Below are 15,175 nucleotides of genomic sequence, written 5' to 3'. Positions count from 1 at the left end.
CCGCTCCAATCCACCGGGGTATTGTTGATCAGAGATTTATAGATGCGGGATATACCCCCCTTCCCCAGACACCCCAACATCACCTGAGCCTCAGGTGGGCTATGGGCTGGCTACCTGGTGTCCAGAGGGACATGGACCTGGACCGCATGACGCAGCTGAAGGTACTTATAAAATTGTGAAGAGTGCAAAGAGATCCGGGTCTGAAGCTCCTGGAAGGAACACATGTGGCTCCCCCGCCAGACATCCCCCAAGTTGGAGATCCCGAGAAGGTCCCACCGTCAATCCTTCAAGCCCCGCCACCTCCCGCAACCAAGTCCCGTGCCTAAGTGGTGTGAGCAACGTCGTCTTTCCCGACCAGCGGGTATGCCGCAAGGCGGCACGCCACGCCAGAAAGGGGGCCCGCACAACATCCGGAAGCGATCGGGAAACCGTCGCCCCATAGAGCATGTTTTGGATAGAGGAGAACCCGGTAAGCTGCACCTCGAGTCTGTAGGCCGGATCCTCCCACCCGGCCGAGAACCAGTCGTGAATCACCAGCAGCTGGGTGGCCAAATAATACAGGTAAAGATTGGTCATGCTCAGGCCTCCATCGTACGAGGGGACCCGGCAGCGATCTAAGGCCAACCGGGGCCTGCCGCCGCCCCAAAGAAATTTAGTAGCCATCTTATCCAGTTCCCGGAACCACGGGCGTGGGAAGGGGCACGGAGTGTTTTGTAACATGTATAAGAACTTGGGGAGGATCATCATCTTATAGAGGGCGACCTTCCCCAACGGGTTCAACGGGAGCGACTGCCATCGAATCATATCTGATCTGGTCTTGTTGACCACAGGGGCCACATTGAGGGCCCAACAGAGTTCCGGAAGGAGGGTGACCCAGATCCCCAGGTATTTAAATGAGAGCCGCCGGAGGGGAATGTCAGATTGCCAGTCGAAACACTCCCTCGACGGGTGCAGCGGGACCAGCACGGATTTCTTGGGGTCCAGATGAAGACCCGACGCGTGACCAAACCGACGGAGAACCCGGCGGACCCGTGGCCCCAAGATCGCCGGTTCAGAAAGATAGAGAAGGACATCATCTGCGTAGAGGGCAATTTTGTCAGGGATCATACCGGGCCACTCCCACCCACGGATAGTGGGATCCGACCGGATCAGCACAGCCAGTGGCTCCATGGCCATTGCGAAGAGGAGGAGCGAGAGCGGGCAGCCCTGTCGCGTCCCCCGACCAATGGGAAACAGGCGTGATAGAGCCCCATTGACCAACACACGGGCACGTGGGCTCGCATACAGGACACCGACCATCGCGCGGAACCGGGGACCGAAGCCCATTCGCTCCAAGATATCACCCAAGTAGGCCCATCCCACTGAATCAAAGGCTTTTTCAAAGTCACCCAGCAGAAGGGTCAGATAGGGGGAAATTCGCCCTCGATGTGCCAGGGCGAGGTGCAAGCGCCGCAGGCAGTGTCTAGTCCCCCGGTCGGGCATAAATCCACATTGGTCCAGGTGGACCAGGGAGGTAAGAGACGGGCGTAACCGCTGCGCAAGAATCGTTGCATAGATCTTGAGTTCGGTATTAATAAGGGATATCGGCCGGTAGTCGGAGCAGGACTGGGACGGGGGCGGCGTCTTGGGAAGGACAACTATGGTAGCTGTGTCCGTTTCAGGCAGGAACGAGCCCCTCTCCACCACTTCTGAAAACAGGTCCCGAAGCCTAGGGGCCAGGGTCTCACGATAGTGAGTATAGTATTCCTGTGGGAATCCATCTGGTCCCGGGGTCTTCCCGGGCGCCAGGCGGCTAATCGCCTCCTCAATTTCCTGCAGCGTAATGGGCAATTCGAGGGACTCTCAACTCTCCTGTCCCAGCCGCCCGAGCACCGTCCCGTCCGCCCCCAGCAACTCCCCAAGGGAGATCTCGGACGCCCGGGGTCGGTATAACTGGGAATAGTAGACAGCAAAAGTTTGGACCATGGCCACCGAGACCGTGTGGGTCCCGCCTGTGGGATCTTTAATGGCAGGAATGATCCTGCCCGCCCGGGGGTAGGTGGCCAGCCGGTGGAGGAGTGTACCATTCTTATCTCCCCATCCATAGACCCGGGCCACCGAGGAGCGCCACAGAGTCTTTGCCGCCTCCAGAGAGTGTAGGCGGATCTCTTGCCGCAGAAAAGCCAGGCGGCGCGCCCGTGTGGCGTCCTCCAACGCCCCCTGGTTTCGCTCGAGCTCCAAAGCTCGAGCTTCGCAATCCGCGAGTCGTTGGGTTTGTGCACGTCGCTGCTGTTGCACATGCCCCTTAGCAGCTCCCCTAATAGTCGCCTTGCCTGCCTTCCAAAGGATGGCAGAGGAGGAGACGGAGCCCGCATTATGAGAATAATACTCCGCGATCTCGCCACCGACCACTTTCCGAAAGGCTTTGTCATGAAGGAACCAAGCGTTCAGACGCCACATCGGGCGGGCAGAAAGGGGAGGCGGGCCAAGAGCAAGTAGCACCGGTGAGTGGTCCGATAGGCCTCTCGGGAGGATGTGAGCATCCTGTACCCCCCGCGCATTCAGTGGACGGAACGAAAATGAGATCGATCCGGGCATGGGAGTGGTGTGCCGCCGACGTGTGGGTGTATTGACGGGTCTGAGGGTGCCAAACCCTCCAGACATCACACAGACCTTGAGATTCCGCCCAGTTCGACAGCTGCTTCGCGCAAGCGGTGCGGGCGATGGAGATCGGTCCCGTCGAGTCCAGATGGGGCATGTAAACAGCATTGAAGTCTCCTCCTAGGACGACTGAGCCCGCCGGGAGCGTCGGGAGGAGGCCCGCGGTGTAAGAGAGGGCCGACGGTAAGAGGGTTGGTGCCGCATAAAGGGACAGCAAGGTGAGGGATCGCCCCTCAAGAGTACCACAAACCGCCACCACCATGCCCTGGGGCTCCAAGTGCACCTGGGTCAAGACAAAGGGAAAGGACCTGCGGAGCAAGATAGCCACCCCCCGGGATCCCCTCGCAAAACCGGAATGCCACACCCTATCATAGCCATAACGGGTGAGAAAGGGGCATTTATTGCCGAGAAGATGGGTCTCCTGGAGAAGGAGCACATCAATCTCCGCACGTTGTGCATATTTAAGGACCGCCATGCGTTTAAAGCGATCTAACAGGCCATTAACATTCCAGGACAGTACGCGCATGGCGGCCTTAGGAACGAGTGGATCAGCCATGGCCGTGGACAGGAGAAGGGGGTCAATGGAGGCGCGGCTGCGCGAGCCCCCGGAGAGGAGGGACAGCGGGACATCGAGCAGGAGAGCAGGTCAAAGGTCACATGATGCCTTGGAACAACAACAAAGAGGGAGTCACCCCCCACCAACAAAACCCTCCCCAGGAGGAAGAAACAACCCCAAACCAACCCCAAACCCCCCACCCCCCACCCTATACTTCGAAAACAGAAGCATCTGTCGCCCTAACGAAATAGAACAAACACCAAGCTAAAATGCTCGGGCTTGAGCACTAGTGGACCCCTGAGACAGCAGAAAACAAGCCTGATTCACCCGCCCTGGCCGAGAGCAACAAACACAGCGGAGCACACCAGCCCAGTCCCGAGTACCAGCAACCCGGAGGGGACACCCCCCCCCCCGCCCCCCCCCCCCAACCCCCACCTACCAAACACAGACAGCAGATGAATGTCAAATGGTCGGGCTGCGGGAAAGGTCCGAGGTGTCCATAAGAACGGCAGACCGGGCCACGGAATCCGTCAGCTGGGGTGACCCGGCCCGCCGCCGCGGGACTGGCGGGTGCAGCCGAAGAGACAGAAGAGGCCCTCGACCCCCGGCGCGGCTGTCCCCTGGAGCGTGTGACGACCGCCTCTCCTGCTGTGCGCTCCAGGGGCAGTGCGCGGCGCCGTCGGCTGGGCCTCGATGACCGGGGCATTCCCCTCCCCCCCCGCCCGCCCACAGGTGATCCGCGTCCAGAGCGATGCAAGGAGTGCTCTTCCGTTAGCCAGGACCAGGCCGCTCGTGGTGTGTCGAAAAATAGTGTCTTGTGTTGGAAGATGACCCGAAGGCGGGCCGGGAACTGCAGCTGGTATTGAAGGCCCAGGGAGCGCAACTTCTGTTTCACCTCCGTATAGGATCGTCGCAGTTCCTGGACTTCACGAGTGTAGTCCGGGAAGACCATGATCGTATGATTTTGGTATTTGAGGGTGTCCGTGCGCCGGGCCTCGCGAAGAATGGCATCTCTGTCCCGGAAATTGAGGATCTTGAGGATGAAGGGCCGGGGGGGGGGCCCGGGGGGCCTGGGGGCCAGGGAGCGGCGGGCCCTCGTCACCACGAACGAGGCGGACAGGCTGTCCACCGGCATCCAGGATCGGAACCATCGTTCCATAAAGTCGTCCCGATTCGACCCCCTCCGGGAATCGCACCAGGCGCAGGTTGCTGCGCCGGGCGCGGTTTTCTGCGTCTTCGACCCGGCGGTGTAGTTCCTTGGAGTGGGTGGTCAGTTCTCGAACTTGGTCCTGCAGGTGACGGATATCATCCTCCGCGGTGGATATTCTGGATTCGGCCACCAAGATGCGGGCGGTAGCGTTCCGCAAGTCCTGCCGGAGGAGAGCGACATCTACCTTGACCTCTCCCACCATGCCCTCCAGGGAGGCGCGGGACGAATTTATTGCCTGCAAGATGGCCGCAAGGTCGGTAGCGGGGGCCGGGGCCGGCTCACCGGTAGGGCCTGACCCCCTCTCGGAGGTTGTGAATTGGTCCATCTTGGTTTGGGTAGCCACGGGCGTCTGTTTGGCTGTTTTGTCTTTACCCATGGTGAGGACACCCTGGACGCGGAGGTCAGTGGGGCCGGACAACAGGCGGGGAATGCACCTCTAGGACGTCCACTAGTGCCGGCGAGGCGAAGTGAGGGCAGAAGGAGGCACAGTCGGGGCACCCCGTGTAGGGAGAAGGCCAGGCCCCTCTAGACCCCCAGCGCGATCCCCCACGGGCCTCCCAACAGGGCAGCCGGTGACCTCCCGGAGCTCAGTGCCATAGCAGCGCCCGCAGCCTTCCACGGGCAAGGCGAGGCTCCGCAATTCAGTTCAGGGCCCCGGGCCGACACAACGCCCACCGACTCCCTTGCGGGCGACAGGCCTCCAAGGCCCCGATGAATGCTCGTCCACGCGCCAATGGCCCCACTCCGGGAGCCTCTCGCCAGCCCGGTCGACGTCCAACTTCAAAGGGGGCGGCAACACAATTCAGACCTCTTCCTCAGGGGTCCCGATCCCTGCATCCCCAGTCAAGGCCAACCTCGGAGCACTGGGGGGGGGGGGGGAGGGAGGGCTGGGGGGGGGGGAAGGCCACCCCCCCCCCCCCGACCGCCGGTCCGCGGCCCGAACCCAGAAGGGGACCCCATGTCACCGGATCACCCAGGCAGCCTCAGCCAGAGGGGTCCAGCGCCAGCACCGCAGACAGGAGGAGGAGGGGGCCCGGTCCCCGGTCGCCGACACCCGGCCCGATGGGGTGGGGGGGTCTCCCCACTGCACCCGGCCCCCACAGCAGCCCCGACAGGCTCCAGCGATGTCTCCCCCGCAGCCGCACTCACCGCCTGCTCCACCGCATCGTCTCTCCTCCGGGGGTCAGCCTCACGCGTCCTGGTCCCCCACGGGCCGCCACCAGACCGGAGCCCCGCCTCTCTGCCCACGTCAGGGCCCGCGGCGGCCGTGTGCCCGTCTTCTCCCTGCCGCCGGCAGGATTGGGCCTACGCCTCTCGTGGGCGCCGCGGGCTCAATTTGGAGTCTGCCCGCGCCGCAGCTCCACTCCCGCTGCCCTCCGCCGCCGCTCCGGCTCCGGGGCGTCTATTCCGGCCCCGCTGGGACAACGGCCCTCCAGGTCTGGGCCCGCGACAGCAGGACAGCTCCGCCAGCCGTATTGCCCGGATCGGGCCGGCCAGGGCGGTTCAGGGCGGATCTAGAAGGACTAGTGGGGTCCGGCGCCGGGAGCCTCACTGAAAGGCGGCCATGCCGGTCAGGCGCCACCTAGCGCTCCCCTTGTATATACTTTATTGTGGGTTTAAATGCATTCCCTTCTTTTTATTTGTTTGTTTCAGTGTCCTTTAAAACTCCTTGCTTGCTATTGGTTAGTCTTGCCTCTTGGTCCCTCCTTTTTCTCTTTCGTTCCTCCCACGGTGCAGGGACCAATTACTGTATTATTACGATTCGGTTTATCTATTCTTTGGAGGACTATTTTTTTCCTTTGTTTCATGTTCGTATTTCGGCGTGTGCATGTTTCGCTTTGTCGCCCATAGCTGCTTGCATTTTATTGTACCATTGGTCCCATTGCCTCCGTGTGTTTAATAGAAAAGAAAATGCTTGATACTATAGCTAGAATGATTTTATCCCCATCGTGATCGGTGTGTTTGTGAGGAGACTTGGACATGTCGGACCAAAGCAAAACCAGTATGCAGTTCACATTGAACTGCGTGTAAACATGTTGCCCATCTTGCATTTCAGTTTTGTGTGCAGGTGCAAAGCGAGCAACCAGTGGGCGCATTATGTTGTGTTTTTCGTTACTTAATAAATGCATTTCTAGTGTTAATATTAAAATTATTTGTATGTTTCTTAAATCACCATTATTTTTTTTTAAATAAAACTAATATGTATAATTGTGCGACATTTTATTTCAAATTGTTATCGAAGGCACTTATTTCATTGTTTTCGTTCTGGCCAGCGGACAGTGGCAGAATTGTGGCCAGTATCAGATTTTTACGGTTGCTTAAGGAAAGGCAGGGGCGGTCTAGCCTGTCTTCTATTGCCATTGCAGCCTGGGTCGAGGTTCACCGAGCCAGCTGATCAGCGGCAGTTGTAATGTATTTCAGTGCAGCCATTTAGAACTACGGGAACGGTAAATTCGCTGCTCACTTGAGTCTTATCTTTGCTCTCAACATGGCTCCGGGCCTGCAGCTGCTGTTCGCCACTGTGGTCCAAGAGATCAAGGTGCCGCAGGACGCCTTGATGTACTTTGTCCACTGGGAGTTGGTGTCATAGGGCTATGGGTGTTTTGGTGCTGGGGACAAGGTGAGTGACCCGTTGTCCTCCGGCAGTGTTCGTGCTCCCACTCTTGGGAGTTTGCAAACCCTTATGTAGTATGTGACCCTCACCCTGGCAGAAACTATAATTTATATGCTCTATAGGTGACTGTTCGCACAGATACCTTTGGAGTGCCTTACGTTCTTATCATGGTTATGAACTGTTTTAAGGCTAAAGATGTTTTTCCTGCATGTGGTGTGTGTGCACGTAGGACCCAGCAAGATGCATTTGGAGAGTGCCACGGGCCTGGCTGTAGGTGATACCTGCCAGGCTCCCACACAGTTTGTCTGTGAATGTCACTGGTCGTGCCACGGCACGAGTACTAGTACAAGAGTGTCCATGGTCAAGCCAGGACAGAGTGGTTTTGTGGCTGTAATTGGTCAGAGCTCTGCACCCTTCATCCATGGCAGTACCTGGTGCCGCCGACCGAACCTCGGCCGTGGTCCTGGCTATCTTTGCCCGTTACTATTTTCACTGGTCGCATCTAGGTCCTGTTTGGTTTCACAAACAGGACCTAGTTGAACTGGCTTTGTAACTAGATGATTTGGGTTTTTAATGTAGTAGGTAATGCATTGATAGTGTGATACATATTTTCAATTGTAATGGTGTCTCTGGTCAACCTGCTTTCTCAGCGATCTCAATTGTTTATTTTTAATTTTTTTTTTTAAATAAACTTATTGTCACATGGTAATTCAACATGTATGTGGATGGCTAGTGGTTTCTTTAATGTTACTGGTTTTGTCCCTGATATTGGTAGGGTTTAATTTATTTTTGTTTCTTGTTTTATTGGTCAGACATTGGTCAGACATTAATAGGGGGTAAAGCTGTCCCTCGATCATTCATCCTGCCAGAGTAGGGTTTATTTTTAATATTCGTGGCTTCGATGTTTAGACATTGAGCTCGGGTCGCGTTGTGTCCTCTGATACCATACCCCTAGTGCGCCGGCACTAATCTTTGGTTTGGTCGGGGGTGAATTCATGTATTACCATAGAGTTGCAATAACGTTGGAGAAATTTCTGATGTTTGTGTGGTATACCCAATCCGCATCTTTTTCTATTTGTTCTGTGGCTTCTTCGCTTAAATTATCAGGCAAATTATTTATTTCACTGACACACTTTTTTTTTTCTACATTATCGCGTATAAAAGTACTTCCAGATATTTGAGCTCAGAATACCAGTTGTTCAAAAATAACACTTTAAATAAGTACTTCTTGATGCAGTGCTGTAAAGTGCCTATTAGTGTCAAAGCTTCCACGTTAAAGAACAGTAGATGCTGTAGCACCCATGATAATGTGATGCATGGCTAAATACTTATAAGATCCAAAATGCATGAAGTATTGGCTATGCTAATGCTTGTTGCTAATCTGTTTCTGCTCTCGAGTTCAGAAGCAGACAAGTTACATTTGAAGTCATTGTGAACATTAGTTAATAGAATTCTGCATTGATACCCGACTACATTGTTGAACCTGAATACTTGAAATCATAGCCTTTCACAGAAAGCGCTTTAACCCTAGGAGGTCTAAGGTTTGATTAAGAATGTAGTAGATTTGTCATTATTGGGTTCTCTGTCTCCATTATTGTTGGCCTTGGAAAGAGTACTGTTTAGGTTTTGCACAAAGAGTAACCATTGGGACCCACGCAGTACAAACATTCAGTATGCAATCTGTACCTTCCATTTAACTACAGTACATCGGGAGCAAGGCCTGTGAAGGTTATAAGCCAAAAGTGCTGTAAAGGTGACTGGGCCTTATGTGGGCTCATCACTTGCTGGCATCTAGATGAGATACACCAGCTGTGCAGCTCAGTACAATGACTACCTCGACTCAAATGATGAGGGTTCAGATGGCAAAAAGACAGGCAACACGAGCAGAACAGCTGTCTTACTTCAGGCTGGAGGAGGAGACTACAATTGTTAGTTTACTGGCTTCAGTTCCAAAAAGGGTGCTATTTTTTTCTGAATCCCTGAGCCAACCACGCCTCAAAGACTTCTGAAGTCAAACCTATGACTCAAACACATTATAAAGGTGTTTTGACGTTTATTGAATCTAACGTTATAAATGGGGTGTCACTTTTTTCTAGCTAAAGCTTTAAGTGTGCAATGGCATTGTATGTAATCCCCAAGGAGGACGGGCACAAAAGTACTACAGACTAAAACGACGGCTAAAGAGAGAAAGTGGATGTTGAGAAGGTGTGCTCTCAGACTCCTTTTGAAGCGGAAGCTGTGGAGGTATAGGGAGATGAAAGGAAGTTCTGGAAAGATGTTAATACACAGTCACCGGATCATGAGCCTGAGGGTTATCCAACTAAACTTCCCTTCCTGATGACCTATCAACATTTTTTTTTTTTTTGCAGATTTATATAGTGCGAACTCGACCCGAAGGTATTTGAGCGCTTTACATGAGCACCGGTTACGTTACACAAGGACACATTATTATTTTAAAATATTTTTGTAGGCACGGGAAATTAAGTGATTTGCCCAGAATCACAGGAGGTGGATGCGACGCCCGAACCTTGGTTTCCATCACCAAAGTCGGCAGCTCAAGCCGTCAGACCACATCCTCTCCCCTCATCTCATTCTTTATTAATGAGAGTGGAGTTCATTGGGAAGGTGAACAGAAAGCTTTATGATTTCGTCTAGAGACACCTAGTACTTTGCAAAAAACTGAGTGAATTTTTGCTAGTGCTGCCAATTGTAGTGCAACCAGGCAGAGGCTGTCCAAATGCTTATAACAGTTGAGGCAGTCACACCTAGTGGTCAAAATCAAATATAAGACATCACCAAGAGATTGAGCTGATATCCGCACAAAAAAACAGAGCTGGATCCCTTGATTATCTCCACTGCTGCAGAGTGTTAACCCCTTAAATTAACCTTTGGTCCATCTCTTGAAAGAAGGTCAGATATGGAAAGCATTTGGTAAGAAATTGGGGAGGTCCATAGCTAGTGATTTATGGAGAATTGCTAATTCCACTCCACTGCTCTAGTAAGTTGTAGTTTAGTCCAGAAGAGTAAAACTATCTCCAACACCTGCCTTGAGTGAGTATTGGAGGAAAATACCTGCTGTCTGCTCAAGCATGTGTTCAGTTGTCAGAAGGAAAATCTGGCTTTGCATGTCTTTGCATATCAGGATTTAATACGGGGCAAACAGATATGTACAAAACATTTCATTAGATGAAAAGCAGTTTTTGGCAACCCAGTTGACAAAATGCTAAAAAAGGAAGAAAAAAAAAAGTTTGTCGCTGTCACTTCAAAGCAGGCACAGGTAAGATGAGCACACTCAACAGGGATATGGCCAGAGTGATTTACATATCAGCAGCTGTCTGCATCAACCCTCTGGCAACAAGGTCAACGAGCACAGCAGCCCTTTTGTGCTTGAAGAAGAAAAGCACAGAACCCTAGATGTTCTTGCCCTTATTCCAAGTGACAGTCTATTCGCCCTCACCATTACACCTATTAGGGGGGCATCTGAGGTTCTTTCACGAAGACTGGACCAATGTAATCTAAGACGAATTTACCCTGGAAATCTACAGAGAGCTTACTGCATGGAATTAGTGACTATAACAGCAGTCAGGCCAAAAATCAGGCATGTAAAGAAAGGCCGCATTCCACTGCTACTGAATAGTTAAATGCTTTCTTGGAAAAGAAAGCATTTGAAGACGTGCCTCAAGCAAAAAGGTTCTAGGAGTGAACTCTGTATTTTTCCTCATTGTAGGAAAGTTCCCATTTTTGTCATTGTCACCCCCACTTGTTGCCACTGGTACTAATGTTTTTCGACCTATGTACACTGGGTCCCTCCTGACCAGGCCTCAGTGCCAGTGCTCTTTCCCTAAATCAAGGTAGACTTTGGCACCCATGTAAGTCCCTAGTAAGTGTTACCCCTGGTACCTAGGGCATGGGTACCAAATAGAGTCCTTAAGAGCTGCAGCATGTTATGCCACCCCAAGGGAGCCCCATGCAAATTACATGCAGCCTGCCATTGCAGACTGCGTGACATGGTGCACAGCGTGAGTGAAAACATGACATGGCACACTCACTGTGTACCATGCCAAAGTCACTGCGTGTAATATATGTTAGTTATTCTTATAGCAGGCCTTGTAGTCCTAAAGCAGGGTGCATTATACTACATGTGAGGGCATAACTGCATAGGCAGATATGACCCTGTGCTATCTAGTTCAATTACTGGAAGGTACAAGTGAATAGTGAGGCCATCTTAAGTATATTTATTGGGCACTGATCATTATGAGTTCCGCCAGCTACATGATGCCTTGACTGAAACCTATGGTGTTTGGTATCAGGCACCTTGTCTTAGAAAATCTGTACTGTTGTCAGTACAAGATGTATTATGACATTCCCGCAGAGGGCACCTTAGAGGTGCCCCCTGAAAAACATACCACTATCTAGTGTGCTGGCTGACTGGCATCTTCCTGCCTGCCTCTACAGACATGTTTCTGACTCCCTGCAGGTGAGAGCCCACACTGTCTGAGGCCAGAAACAACACCTGCTACAGAGGAGATGTTCACACCTCCTCCATCAGGATGGCTAGCAATTTAGCATATCAATGCCAGGGGCATCAAAGCCTCTGCTGCCTTTGATATGCAATCCCAGCTTCCTCAGACCTGGGAGATGCCACCTTCTGCCCTGATGCCCATTTGGCAGCAGGACAGGTGGGAAATTACCTATGCAAGTAGGCGTGTTGCACCACTAGACTAGTCACACCCGTAAGGTGGGCTGCCTGATGTGCTGCACGAAAGAAGCATTCACTGTCTTGTTTTTGGTGTTATTAGGAACTCTTGGACAGGGTTATACCCACTCCCCACAGGAAGTAGTCATATAGGGGGTGTGGTGATCCCTAAGGTAAGTAGACCATTGGCTGCTATCCTTCACTTCCCTTAACACCCGTAAATTCAGTATTTAGGTGGCCCCTTGATACCAGGAACTCGGATTCATCTGACTAAAGAAGAACCAACGAACGCAAGAACTGAGGACTAGCTGTGGACTTGGCGCAAAACCCTGCCTGCCTTCCTGTCCCGACAATTGCAAAGACCCAACTCGTCCTGCAGCGGTGCATCCTCCAAAGCCTCGGAGGGCTGCCAGCACTTTGCCAACCAGCCAGCATCTCCCTTGAAGTGAAGGAGCCACTTCTCTGCAGCCAACGACCGCACAGTCTGGTTCACTGATTGCTGACCACTGGGTCCTCAGACGCAGCAGCAGCCCAGGAGGAGGTTACTGAATGTCCAGGAGGTCAGCCCCATCGATCCATCCATTCTTTGAGATGCTTATCCACCCTGGAGGCTATATGCACCAATACGCAAGCACCAAAGCTAGTTTGAGTTCAGTCTGAACACCACGGGCGCTACAGCTTACCTGCACGTCGAGGATCTACACCAGAGGCGAGCACCACACCAGAAGTTGTCTTGTTGTGCTTCTTCTCCCTCTTCAGCAGGTACACTGGGAACTGTGAAAGCCTCAAAATCGTTGGCCCGCCAGACAAAACACCTATGCAACACCCCAGTCCAAGTCCATTGAAACCGACGGTGTCTCTGTGGTCCTGAGATCCTTGAGCTGAGCCTCCCTTTGGCTTCTGCCGGACTGGTCCCACAGTCCCCACTTGCAGCCTTTTCTTTGCAGGTACTGTTCTCCATTGATGTCGACATGTAGCTTTCGTGGCTACCACTGCTAAAAGCACCTCTGCACCTGGACACGCTAGGGCAGGTAATCTTGAACTCTTGGTGCTTTCTTGGACCTTGGTCCCTACTTGCGTTTAGTCCAGAAGAACAGTCCTGTAAGTCGTTTCCAAGTGACCCTATGCAGTGTATGTTTCTCCCATACGATAACATTACCGCATTCAAAGTTCATGCCTCAAACCTGACAGCTGCATTTTATAAGTTTCAGAAAATCGCTAACACGATGAGTACTTATCTGATCCTGAAGAGATTAATACAAAAATCTATATTGTTTTTCTGAATTCGTGTCAGATTTCCTTACTGAGTGTGTCTCATTTATTGACTGTGTCTAGGTAGCAAATGCCTAACACTCCCCTCTGATAACCCTAAGGCTACTCGACCACACTGCCACAAATAGAACACCTTGGTATTGCTAAAACATGCCCCTGTACACTTCTAAGGGATAACTGGACTCTCTACAAAGTGCACCTCATTTGGTACAGCTTCCTACACTCTTGAGGCATTGTGACCCGTTTTAAGATTTAAGATAACATAACGAGATATCCTTCTGTTCTTAAAAAAATAAATTTTAAAAAACATGACTCCTTGGCAACCACAGATAGACTTCAGGATCTTTGTTTTCACATTCCAAAGCACAGAAAGTACCTATGGTTTGTGGTGAGTGACAAACATTATCAATGCAAAGTACTTCCTCTGGTGTACTGTCTGCACCAGGGGTGCAACTCTAGCAGTGGTGTGAGGACATTTGAGGCGACAGGGAATACATGTGTGTCCTTGTCTTGACGATTGGTTGATGGAGAGCAAGCGTCAACAATGCCAGCAAAGTATCCTATAGTTGTTATGCACACTAGGATGCACTGTAAATATGAAAAAAGATTGCCAGGTACCTCCTAAATAAAAAATGTTCTGTGTACATATATAAACACATAGAAAGTTTAAGCAACTGCAATACCTAAGAGAGTACTGACCTTTCAGAAACATATTCTCCTTGTGATGTATCTCAGTCTCTTACATTGAGGACAGTTATGCGACTGTTGGGTGTGATGGCATCATGCGTTCATCTGGTTTCATATTCCCCCTACAAATGAGACAAATTGAGGAAGTAGGGATTGGTAGTATCCAATGTTTGAGTTGGTGGAACTCATGCAGTCTTGGCATTGACCAATGCAGCAGATGAATTCCAGCCTGGATTATCCAAGGGGGCTAATAGTCTAAAAGAGGCAGTGCAACAAATCAAAATGTTAAAGCTTGAGACAACGTAGCTGGTGTTAAAATGTAAGTATTAGGATGTGTATTGCAAGTTTTCACAGATGTAATATTGCAAAGCTTTATGTGCACAAGAAGGGGTGAGCAAGACATTTCCCCAGTCAGTGTTAGCACAGGAGATTTGGGGTTGGGTTTGATTCGCAACTTCCACTTCATTGCTTATCATCTCCTATCAGAGGACCATAAGTTGAGGAACAAGCGGAATAACAAATAGGATTTTTAAAATATTCATCAATAGGTTTTTTGTCTCAAGGAAAAATGCAAAGACTTCATGCTCAGGCTTCTACATTATTTTTAACTGGAAATGTGCTCTCAATGAGATGGTCCTAAATGTTTGCTAACGCTTTTTCACCTGTCTCATTTGATGTACATATAATTATCAGTACGCTCATTCTTGTGACTCCAGTGTGGGCGAGACAACCATGGTTTTCCGATCTCATGAAAAAGGTCATCTAAAGCTCCCCATCACAAGTTCAGACTCTTTCCCAGCTTACTTGGCATACAGGAAGAGAGAATATGTTGCCCTTAGCCACCTGCACCCATATTGCGAATATGGTTTGGGAGGTTTTAAGGTTTGGTCAACTTAATTTGTCATAACGCCAAATAGCGCTAACAAGTGATGCTAGTAAACTTACAACTAGAATGTTATGCTGCATAAATACGTACCTATATACATACGTGTGTGGTCAGACAAATTCATAGTTACAATATCCACTCATGGTTATGAATGTGCTATAAATAAAGGAAATTGTGTTCGACCTTGATCCAGAACTTACGTTCAAGATCTCAGTTACAAAAGCAGGGGGAAAAAAATTAAATACTTTAACCAGTAGTACTATCTGCAACAGGCGGATGTGTGATTGTAGATGAGAAATAAAGCCTTTGTAATAAACTCATTTTTTGTGTGTGTATTTTTTTTTTTTATTGAATCCTGGTAATCGGCTGTCTTTTTCCATCTATTATGAGTACTGTATAAATCCTGTCTACAATTACGGAATGTTATGTTATCTGAAGCAGTACATTATTTACATTTTGTGGTATGCTTTTATATTCTCTTGTTTATTGGTTTCTTACTGTTGTCAATGTTTTTGTTACATAGCCCTTTAGTCCTACACTTGGGCAATGTGAAGTTTTCAACAGCCGTGTGTAATAATTGTTTATTTTCCCCGAAACATTTTTCTCCATATGCT

At 50.7% G+C, this 15,175-nt stretch overlaps 1 protein-coding gene across 5 annotated transcripts in view; it reads left to right on the top strand.

Moving 5' to 3' along the window:
- GOLGA1 (golgin A1) overlaps positions 1 to 15,175 on the top strand; it is a 489,123-nt gene that overhangs the window by 223,371 nt on the left and 250,577 nt on the right. The gene's annotated exons all lie outside the window — the stretch shown is intronic.

The sequence above is a fragment of the Triturus cristatus genome, chromosome 1_2, assembly GCF_964204655.1.
Source record: "Triturus cristatus chromosome 1_2, aTriCri1.1, whole genome shotgun sequence".
In the NCBI taxonomy this organism is placed as follows: domain Eukaryota; kingdom Metazoa; phylum Chordata; class Amphibia; order Caudata; family Salamandridae; genus Triturus; species Triturus cristatus.
Note: the sequence above shows the minus strand (reverse complement) of the source record. Positions and strands in the feature narration are given on the sequence as shown.